Source organism: Durio zibethinus, chromosome 19 (genome assembly GCF_047325235.1).
Source record: "Durio zibethinus cultivar Kanyao isolate XHJ-2024 chromosome 19, ASM4732523v1, whole genome shotgun sequence".
In the NCBI taxonomy this organism is placed as follows: Eukaryota; Viridiplantae; Streptophyta; class Magnoliopsida; order Malvales; family Malvaceae; genus Durio; species Durio zibethinus.
The window spans coordinates 6,145,217-6,155,238 of NC_143180.1; the positions used below are offsets into that span (position 1 = coordinate 6,145,217).

At 30.2% G+C, this 10,022-nt stretch overlaps 1 pseudogene across 1 annotated transcript; it reads right to left on the reverse strand.

The window, feature by feature from the left end:
- Nucleotides 1-4,048: 4,048 nt before the first annotated feature.
- Nucleotides 4,049-7,137, reverse strand: LOC111309849 (auxin response factor 18-like; annotated as a pseudogene). The gene is made up of 4 exons (XR_016330347.1): nt 7,000-7,137; nt 5,421-6,589; nt 4,334-5,210; nt 4,049-4,262 (listed from the first exon to the last, which is right to left on the reverse strand). The product of XR_016330347.1 is annotated as an auxin response factor 18-like (transcript).
- Between the last annotated feature and the right edge of the window lie 2,885 nt (nt 7,138-10,022).

Sequence of the window (10,022 nt, forward strand, 5' to 3'; positions counted from 1 at the left end):
CCACTTTGATTATCACATTCAACACTTTGTCTAACCTCATAATTTTCATTTATAATATCTGTTGACAAAATTTTTCTTTTTGTTCTAGAAAAGCTAACCCTATCTTATTTTCTGGAAAATAAAAATAAATAATTTATTAAATCATAATTAATAATAAAGACTGGATTTTTGTATTAATGATAAATGGTGTGGTTAGAGGGTTCTTCCATACACTTGTCAAAGTTAGTTAAAATATTACTTTAGAAAATGGTTCACTTAATGCATTTTTTTATAAAATTAAAAAGAGAAATGTTAACCATATGTTTATAGAAACTAATTAAGATGATACTTAAAGAAAAAAAAAGTACAATTAATACATTATTTTTTCTTGAATTTGACAAAAGCAACGCATTAAATACAAAAAAATTAAAATAGTAATCAAATAATTCTTAATCAGTGTCTATAGACACATGTTAACCGCATCCAGTTAAAAAAGACAATACATTAATTATAAAATTTTTCTTTAGAGTCACCTTAATTAGTGATTTGAAGTTCAATTCTTCTAGTGGAGACATGGATGGATATTATGTGTTGTCTGTCAAATTGCGATGTCTGTTTTATTTGAAAATAAAAAACATAATATTTTTTCTTTGTGCCAATCTTGATCCAAGAGTTGCAATGTCAAAGCATGCCAGCCATTTTACTTCTGTAATCTTCTAGCAATGTTTTTTGGTGTCCTATAATTAAATTACATGTGACATGTGTAACGATTAGTTGTGCGTAAAAGAGGTATATATTATATTGATTTTGACAAAATAAAAAAAAATTATTTTAATTTTTTATAAAATTATAATTATAAATTATAAATTATAATTATAATTATAAATTATAAATTATAATTTTTTATAAAATTATAATTATAAATTATAATCATAATAAAATATTACATTCATATATTAAAAATTTTTTAATAATCACACAAATCAACGAACAAATTAAAATATAAATAAACAAATTTAACACAATAAAACTTAAACTTACAATTTGCAGATTTTATGATCTCTTCTTTACCATTAAGCATCTAATTGGCTATTTTAATTTTTTTTCTTTTTTAAAAAAAATTAAGAGAGAAGGAAAGCTTGTTGCAAATTTGTAATATCTATTGCAAAATCTTGAAAATAAAAGTAAGTCATAGCATGTAAAACTTTGATCCAGCCATCAAGATTTTACTTTTTTCCAAATTAACACATCATATTACAAAAAACCTCAAAACCAAAATTTTGTTCTAAAAAAATTTGACCATTCTTTTTAGTTTGTTCCAAAATGGATGATCGAGGTAACACAATTTACTTTTCTTTATAGTTCATACACATATTTCTCATGTATAATTTGGAGGAAAAAGATCGCCCTCTTTTTTTTTTTTTTTTTAGTTGAAATATCCATCTTAAAAACCAAAAAAAAAAAAAAAAGAAAAAGCAAAGACACCCTCAGTTTTTTGCCCTAAAATCCCTTATTCCAAGCAACTCATAAAATCAACAAAGTTTGACTTATTTTTCTATAGCATCTAACACTTGAATCAATGGCATATATATTTTATATATAGAGATTTGGAGTCTAATATTTTTTCAAATAAATCATAATAAATCAATTTTCATTTAAGAAAAGTACGTGAATCATTAAGAGTTTAATTATAATATCCAATTTTATTATTATAATAATTAATTTTTTTCATCATCGTAATTTTTAATATCATCAAAAATTTTCATTGTTCATTTGAATAAATCAACTGATAAGTATTGTAAAAGAGAAAAACACACGATAATATCAAGAGAACTTCAATTTAGCAAATCCAAGAGTTGAATTATTTTTAGAACTGTTAAAGGAGAGAAAATTGAAGTTTGGTCTAATTTTTTTTCTTATGTCAATAGCTTGTCACTTAAGACTTGACAAAAAGAGTGGGGCCAGCATTCCTTGACTCACGAATCTTTGTCTGCCTTGTGCAATTCCAGGTGAAGCCAGTTCACTGCCTTTGCCTATTTGACCTGCTATCCTTAAAACTCTTAACCCCAGCTGGTGAAGCAATTTGGTTTGATTAAAACCACTTGTTTTGATTCAAATCCCAATGTTTTTGTTTACGTTGTTGTGTAGCACAAGAGTCAAGCTTTTATGGTTGAAATTTTAAAACCATTTTTTTACTTTAAAATATCCCAAGACTATATGGTTGGTTGTGCTTGTGCACGTGTGCATGGATTTCAACAAATTGTTTAAAATTTTCATTAAAATTATATTTAAAAAATATATAAAATGTAACAATTAGTTCATTATGCAACTTGAACTAAGCTAATTATAGATAATTTTCCTTTTTATGAAAATTGAAAGTTTTTCATAACCCATTTGATATTATTTGGATTCAATGAAGATTGTCATTTTTTAAATTTGTACAATTCTTTCAATCCCATTAAATGAATTCAAACCCCAAAACCATGTTAAAAGTTGAATCATATGCTTGTAAGAAGAAATTATGGTTGCCAATATATACCACAATTGACCTTAAAAAATCATATACTTGAAAAAAATGGAGAAAGTTACCAACTTAATATTAATTTCATCAAATATACAAGTTTATGTATGATTTTAAAGATGCATTAACTTAATCAATAAATTTGTTAATTTCAAACGTATGATTTTTATAAAATACGTTATATTTTATCTCGAAAGTATGAATAATTTGTTTATCCCATATTTTTCGTAAAATTAAATAAATTTTAATTTTCAAATGCATGTATGTGAGAGAATCTGTGCACATTGCATGGGGGAGTTGACTTTGGTTAAAATGCTTTATTTAACAATCTCTAGGATTTGTATGTGCAAAAGATAATCTTTGCACAACCGATGTGCCTTGAGACCCGGCTTGGCTCATCCATCCCTGTTGTGTTCTGTCATAATCTCAACAGAAATTCCGCAAAATCGTCATTCTTTGTTTCACAATATTATCAAATTTCAAACTCCTCCCCTTCTCACCTGCCTCTATTGTTTTGGTCAAAAGTAGGATCCAACTTTTACTCTGTAAAATATTAAAATGTCTTAGCCTCATAACTCCTAGCTTCAATCCAAGGCAAACCACATTCGTCCATCCCTGTTGTGTTCTGTCATAATCTCAACAGAAATTCAACATTATCAAATTTCAATCCCCTCCCCTTCCCACCTCTCCCTGTTTTTTTGGTCAACATAGGATAGGATCCGAGTTTTACTCTCTAAAATATTAAAATGTCTTAACAAGGCAAACCCCATTCGGCCGCAAAGATGGTTCTTTCAAGCATTTGAGGATAGCAACTTTTGTCTTTGTATTTTATTTTCATCTTGACATGGCAAAATTGCTTAAACAAGGCTGTATTCGATAATAGATCCCAATGCGGTGAAAGTGGATTCTCGGCTTGTTCAACATAAGATTGACTATTGTTCCGTTGGGGTGAGAATGCACTCGTTACTGAATATGAATCTGTTTCAGTCTATGGTTCTAGGGTTCTCTTGAATTAAGTTATTGAAAACATTGACTTTTGTGGTTGCTAGAAGGTTATTTCAAAGTCTAAGACCACTTAAGAACAGGTGGTTAAGGATGCTTTTGTCTGATTCTTGCAATGTTCAAAGAAGAACACCTTATCAGACTATGACCATCCAAAATCCAGACTGTCAATGGCTACATAATCAAATTGAAAATGGTTTCATTGCTTAGCAAGGGAAAAAGAAAAACATGAAACAAGTAAACAGTTCTATGACTTTTCCAACTATAGTCTGCATACATTGAAGCAACCATTAGGAATTCTTCATACAACATGAATCTACTGAATCAAATGTCAGAAACTCCATGCTAAATGCAAAGATGGGACGGATTTTTCAAAGAGACAAATATTGATGTATCATTAAGGAATATTTATTCAACATGTTGTAGCCCTACATTCCATGAGGAGCAAAATGGCGGTCTGCGCCTTTTCTGACATAAGCTTACAGTTTCTAGGACTCGAATTTGAAAATAAGACGAAGGAAATGGATCCTTTACCGTCCAAAGAAAATTTAAGCTAAGCAACAAAATGTGGTCTTCAGTATCCTAAGAAAGGGTGAAGTGGAGCTTTCCCACAACTACCAACGAAGAAATGAAATGAAAATCAAAACCAAAGGCTTCCAAACTGTACAATTAGCGAAAATTCCTTGGTCTCTATCTTCCTATGTTGTCACTTCCTGAATCCATAAGAATTGTTAGCCTCCTTGCTGTCTTCAGAAACTCACTGCAAGACAGAAAACAATAAGAAAACATAATTAACATCAAAAGGAAGTGATGCTAAGGAATCACCAGTACCTGAAGGGCTTATCTCCTGTGTGTTTAACAGAAATGGCAGCATAAAGGTTGAGCACACTGCTCAGCATCTCCAAACTTTCTGTGCCAAACATGTTGGTCAGCTTCCCGTGTGCTCTTCATATGATCCAAGAACTGAAACATCAATGGTTCTTCCCACATTCTCTGATTCCATGAATACTTTGCAATGACCAGTCTCCAACACTAGATCAGTTTTTTTATGCTCTTTGCACCAAGGAGACCCTTCATCTGAAGAATTTTCTAGACCATTCTGATGTAATGCAGATCCAGAGCCATCAGAAGAAATTGCAGTCTTCTCTGTATTCCCGTCTGAGGAGCTGTTTCCAACGGTATCTGAGCAGCTCTGAGAAGCCTGCTGCTCACTGAAAATGAGTTGACCAAACAATAAGATATGGGGTGTCTTTATTTCATTGCTTTCTTTCAAACTCTGGGTAGGATTTCCCATTGTTAGCAAGGAAGATATATCCCGATTGTTCCCATTGTCACTGGAGTGTCTAGTTGGTTGGGAAGTACGATCAAGTTGATGAAAACCAAATGGAAACAGACCCGAATGCAGCTTGTTGGAGTGGAGATCTGATGAAGATAATTCGAATGGTGCATGCCTGGCTCCCTGTATGCCTCCAGGAATGTTGTCTGTAATGCAACATACGGGGCTGCTAGACCTAAAAGAGTTACTGGAAAATGATGGCATTGCAATTTGGCTAAGTAAGGAAATGTCGGGGTGATGTGGAACCCGCATCTTTTTCCTTGGTGGTGAGAAAGGATTAAGATGGATTGCTGGTATGTTTGTGACCAATTCAACCAACCATGGGCTAACACGCTTCACATTGTGAAGTAAATCTGGCTCATCCCATGCTACCTGCAAGATGTTAATTCAAAAAACAGATATTAGAAGCAAATCTATGAGCAGAATATAACTTGCTTAGAATATAAGGATGTAACTATTCTTATAACTTTTGAGGACTAAGTTGAATTCTGAAAGACACTAATGAAGGGCATAGAATTGCTAAATCAATGACAATCTACAGAGTAAAACTATGAAGATGAATTGTGAGAATATTGAAACTACCTGCAGAAGACGCCATGGAGAATTAGGCCAACGGATAGGATCAACAACCTGAGCAGTAGCTATTGTTCCCATGAACCAGCTAATCCTAGAAGAGTCCTCAGTTTCAAAAGCCATTTTGAACCTCATCCCAGGATACCATTGGCTTTGCATTGCAGCTCTAACTGATGATGCCTTCACACAGAACTCAGGAGTGCTTGCTCGTGGATAGTAAACAACCTCAAAGGGCTGCTGATTGGCTGCATGAGTAGCAGCTTCAATCACAGATTCAGCCCTTACTCTTCCCCTCAGATCCCCATTAGAAGCCTTCCCCATCAATTTACTCTCCTCCTCCCTCAAGAATGGAGAATAACCCCCAAATTGTGAACCAGAGCTTCCACCCCCTGAATTCCACCCAAATGGATACTCATGTCCACTCCCAATTCCTCTCTTCGCCCTACGAATTCCCACACAAAGATCCCCATCCTCTGCTCTCAGGAACACAATTGAATCACCAGCCACAAGCTTCTTGTGATTCACAAAATTACTCCACCCTGTTGTCAAAAGATGCCGACGAGGTGTTCCCCTATATATATGCCTAAATTTCCAAACCTCACCATGCACATCCTTTGCAAGAATGGTCTGAACAGGAGGTTCTGCATTATAATCCAACCTAGGAAATATAGTCTCTGCACAATAGCGCGGAACCGAGAAACCCCCACCATTATTAGCATCAGATTGAGTCAATGTCTTAGCAAAGGAAGCCAGTTTTTCAGGATTCTCCATCCCCATATTCCCATCAAAACCATCATCTTCATACCCAAAATCATTCTCTCTCAAAGGGACCAACATAATTTTAGCATAAACCTCATCCGTTTCAGGGTCTGCCATAAACTTAATGGCAGAAATTCGACATAGGATAAGTGAAGGAATCGCAAGACTCCCAAAATCTACATTCCCATTGGCATGTTCAGCATGACCTTGAGGGAAGTAGAACACCTTGGAGTTAACTGATGGCATTTGTACCATGCCACCAGCACAGGCATGCCAGAGTTGAGGATCTAAGCATTTTTCTGAATTCTTCATGAGTCCTTTCCTAGAATCCATGACTGTTATCATTTTCCAATTCTGCTGATCTAAAGCATACAAATAACTATCCTTCCCTTGCTCTGTTTTCTCACTTGAAGATTATTCTGCTAGTACAAGAAAATTAAAAGCATATCTTAGTAAATAGTAAAGCAACAAACTTATATATATATATATATATATATATATATATATATGTATACACACACACACACACAAAAAACCAATAAATATTGTAAAAAATGATAAAAAAAAGTTTTTTAGTAAACAAAAATTGTCAATACACTACTTAAATGGCAGAAAATTATCTCATAACTAAAAAGCAACCAAATGAGACAGATAAATTAGCTACTATAGAACAAAACCCAAAAAATACAAAAATACAAAACAAAGAAAAACAGAAATTTTCATAGTTGTATCACACCATATTTTCCAAACACAAAAAAAAAAAAAAAAACCATTAAAAAGAATTCACTTAAAGGAAAAAAGAGAATAGAAAAGAGTTAAAAGACCTTACCTTTTAAGAAAAGGAGATATTTTTCCACCTAAAGAAAGACAACCCTGATTAAAATGAACCAAAAGAAGCACAACAATGCAAGAAACTGAACCCTTTTAAGGCTAAAACAGAAAATGAGAGATATATCAATACAAAGACTTGGTGAAGGAAAAGAAGAGAGGAGAAAAAGAAGAGAAACCCAGTTTCAGAAAAGGAAAAACAAAAAAGAAAGAAAGAAAGGTCTTTCAGTTAAGGGAAAGTGAAGAGAAAGTGAGAGTTTTAAAGAAGGGAAAAGAAAGAGGAGAGATTTTAACATTGAAGATTTTGTGTTGTTTGCCGACCAGAGGACTGTGGTGGAGAGACCAAAAAACCTGTGAACAAAAAAAATATAAATAAATTGAAAAAAAAAGCAAATAGGTTTTTTTTAGTGATCATATGAATGGCGAAGAGTCCAAGACCAAAGACAAATTCAGGTGATTTTGCCTTTTTTTTTTTTTTTTTTTCTGTTCTTTTGTTTTTTTCCCTTTTTTTTTATTTAATATTTTTACTAGTATTAATTCTTCTTCTTCTAATTATATATATATATATATATTTTATATTTTAGGTTTCTTCCCCACTCTACTCTCCATCACCCAAGCGTGATTTACACTTTCAATTCTTTCAAAATAATTCTTTTTTCTTTTGGGTGGAAAATTAAATCTTTTCTTTTTATGCCTTTTGGTCTCAACTTTGAACTAAAAAAGGATGAATTATTTAAGTTCTTGGTAGAGTTTTTTTTTGTTGAAATTCGTTAGATTTTCAATAAAATCACATTATACGTCAAAAATGGTACTTCAACTTCAAGAAATTAATTCTGAGTTAATTTTGGATTAGAAATTTGAATCTATAATATCATTTTATTATATAATTTTAGAAACTCAAATTATGTTTTATGCATAGGATTATTGATAGAAGAATATGATAATCATCTTATATCATATTTAATTTTTATATAAAAAAAGATAAAGATTGTAAGGAGGATTAATATCTTTTTGGTAAAAGATTATTTGATCCTTTCCAAGTGAAGTTTGGTTAATTGAATGTGGTAGTTTATTGTTCATTTAAACATTTTGAATGTTAGAATAAATATGATGGTAATCCAATTTTCTTTTTTCTTTTTTTTTTTTGTGCAAAGTAGATTGTAATTTGGACATTTATTAAAAATGGTTACATGAAGACTTATTTAAATCCCAAATTAAAACTTTCCCATTCTAATAAACTTTATTTATTTTCATTTTATCCCATTCTAATAAACTTTATTCATCCTTATACTATTTTTGTTTGTATGACAAAAGTTTTAAATATTTTTTAATCATAGTGATTGAAGATCACATCCATTTTTCATATGAGATGCAATAAATAAAATTGGTGTTCTTAAATTCTAGTTCTCTTGGAATCTTAATGTTTGATTCGTGTAAAACTAAAAATACACACCACCTATGAATTAAAATTTTGATGATTAGGACCTTTTATAAATTCTTTGTGTGATATTTTAATTTTAATTTCTTTTTTTATTATACTTCTTTGGATTTTAACACTATTATGTACACTTATATACATATATATATATATATTATGTCATGTATTGTTGCAAATTTAATACATTGATTTGATTCATGTGTATTTATATTATTTAATAAATATGTTAATATTAAATTATATTAAACACTAAGAGTGTATTTGATGCCTAAGATTATGATAAAATAAGATAAAATGAGATAAAATGATATTATGATTAGCATTAAATTAAATAATGCCGTATTATTTTATGTTTGATGTAAACAAGGATCAAGATAGGATAATTTATTATTGGTCAAAATTATCATTTCTCAAAATTTATATAATTTAAATTATTAATATAATTTTTAAGGATATAATAGCATATGTAAATTCAATCCTATGAATTAAAAATATTTTTTTTATACTTTGAGATAATTGAATTATCCTATACCAAAAAGATGATTAATCCTCTTACAATCATTTCCCTTTCTTTAGAAATAAACCAAACATAATATAAGATAATTATCATTTCATCTTATCCATCATCCTATGCATTAAACATGATATAAATACATCAATATAAGATAGTTATCATCTTATCCTATCTATCACCTTATGCATCAAACATGACATAAGTACATTCATTCATAATTAATTTGATTCATAAATATTATAAATTCATGATGATTAAATTTATGCATAGTTAAATTCATTTAATTTGAATTTAATTTATAATTAATTAATAGTAAATATGAATCTATACACAAATTTTAAATAAAAAGAAGACGAAGTACATTTATTTATAATTGAAGTACAATTATTTATAATTAATTGAGCTTATGAATATCATAGATTTATAAATACCTAAATTTATGAATAATTAAAATACATTCATCCATAGTAAAAAACGATTAACATCAGACATAACAAATGAATGATGCTTACATGATAGTATACACGTGGCATAGTATTAAAAATAAGAGATGAAAATATATGTAAGTAAGATTATTTTTTATGAAAATATATGGTACTATTTTTATTTATAATTGAAATATTATTTTTAATGTTAATATTATTGTAATATTTTTGGTGATATAAGGGAAGATAATTAAACGACAATCTATTAAAGAAAAGAAAATAAAAAAATACATATCCCAAAATATTAGTCAAAGAGCACATGATTGTAGGCTCATCTTGACAAGAAGTGTATACCACGCGACGAAGAAGCGAGTGGGAACATACAGATCAGAAAAGGAAACATCCAAATAATAAAAAACAAGCAGAGAATTTCTTTTTATAATTAATAAATCTCTGTTAAATAAATAATTTGGATAATCCCAAAAAATAAAGCTTTTTTTTTCAACTTGAAATATCACGATATTTTGGTGGAAGATATCACGAGTTTCATGTACTCTGAAATCAAGGCTGACTACAGTTGAAGTTTTCATCTTGTCCGAGGCCCTAACTCTTCGGTACTAACCATGGTTAATTAACTCTTCTTTTTT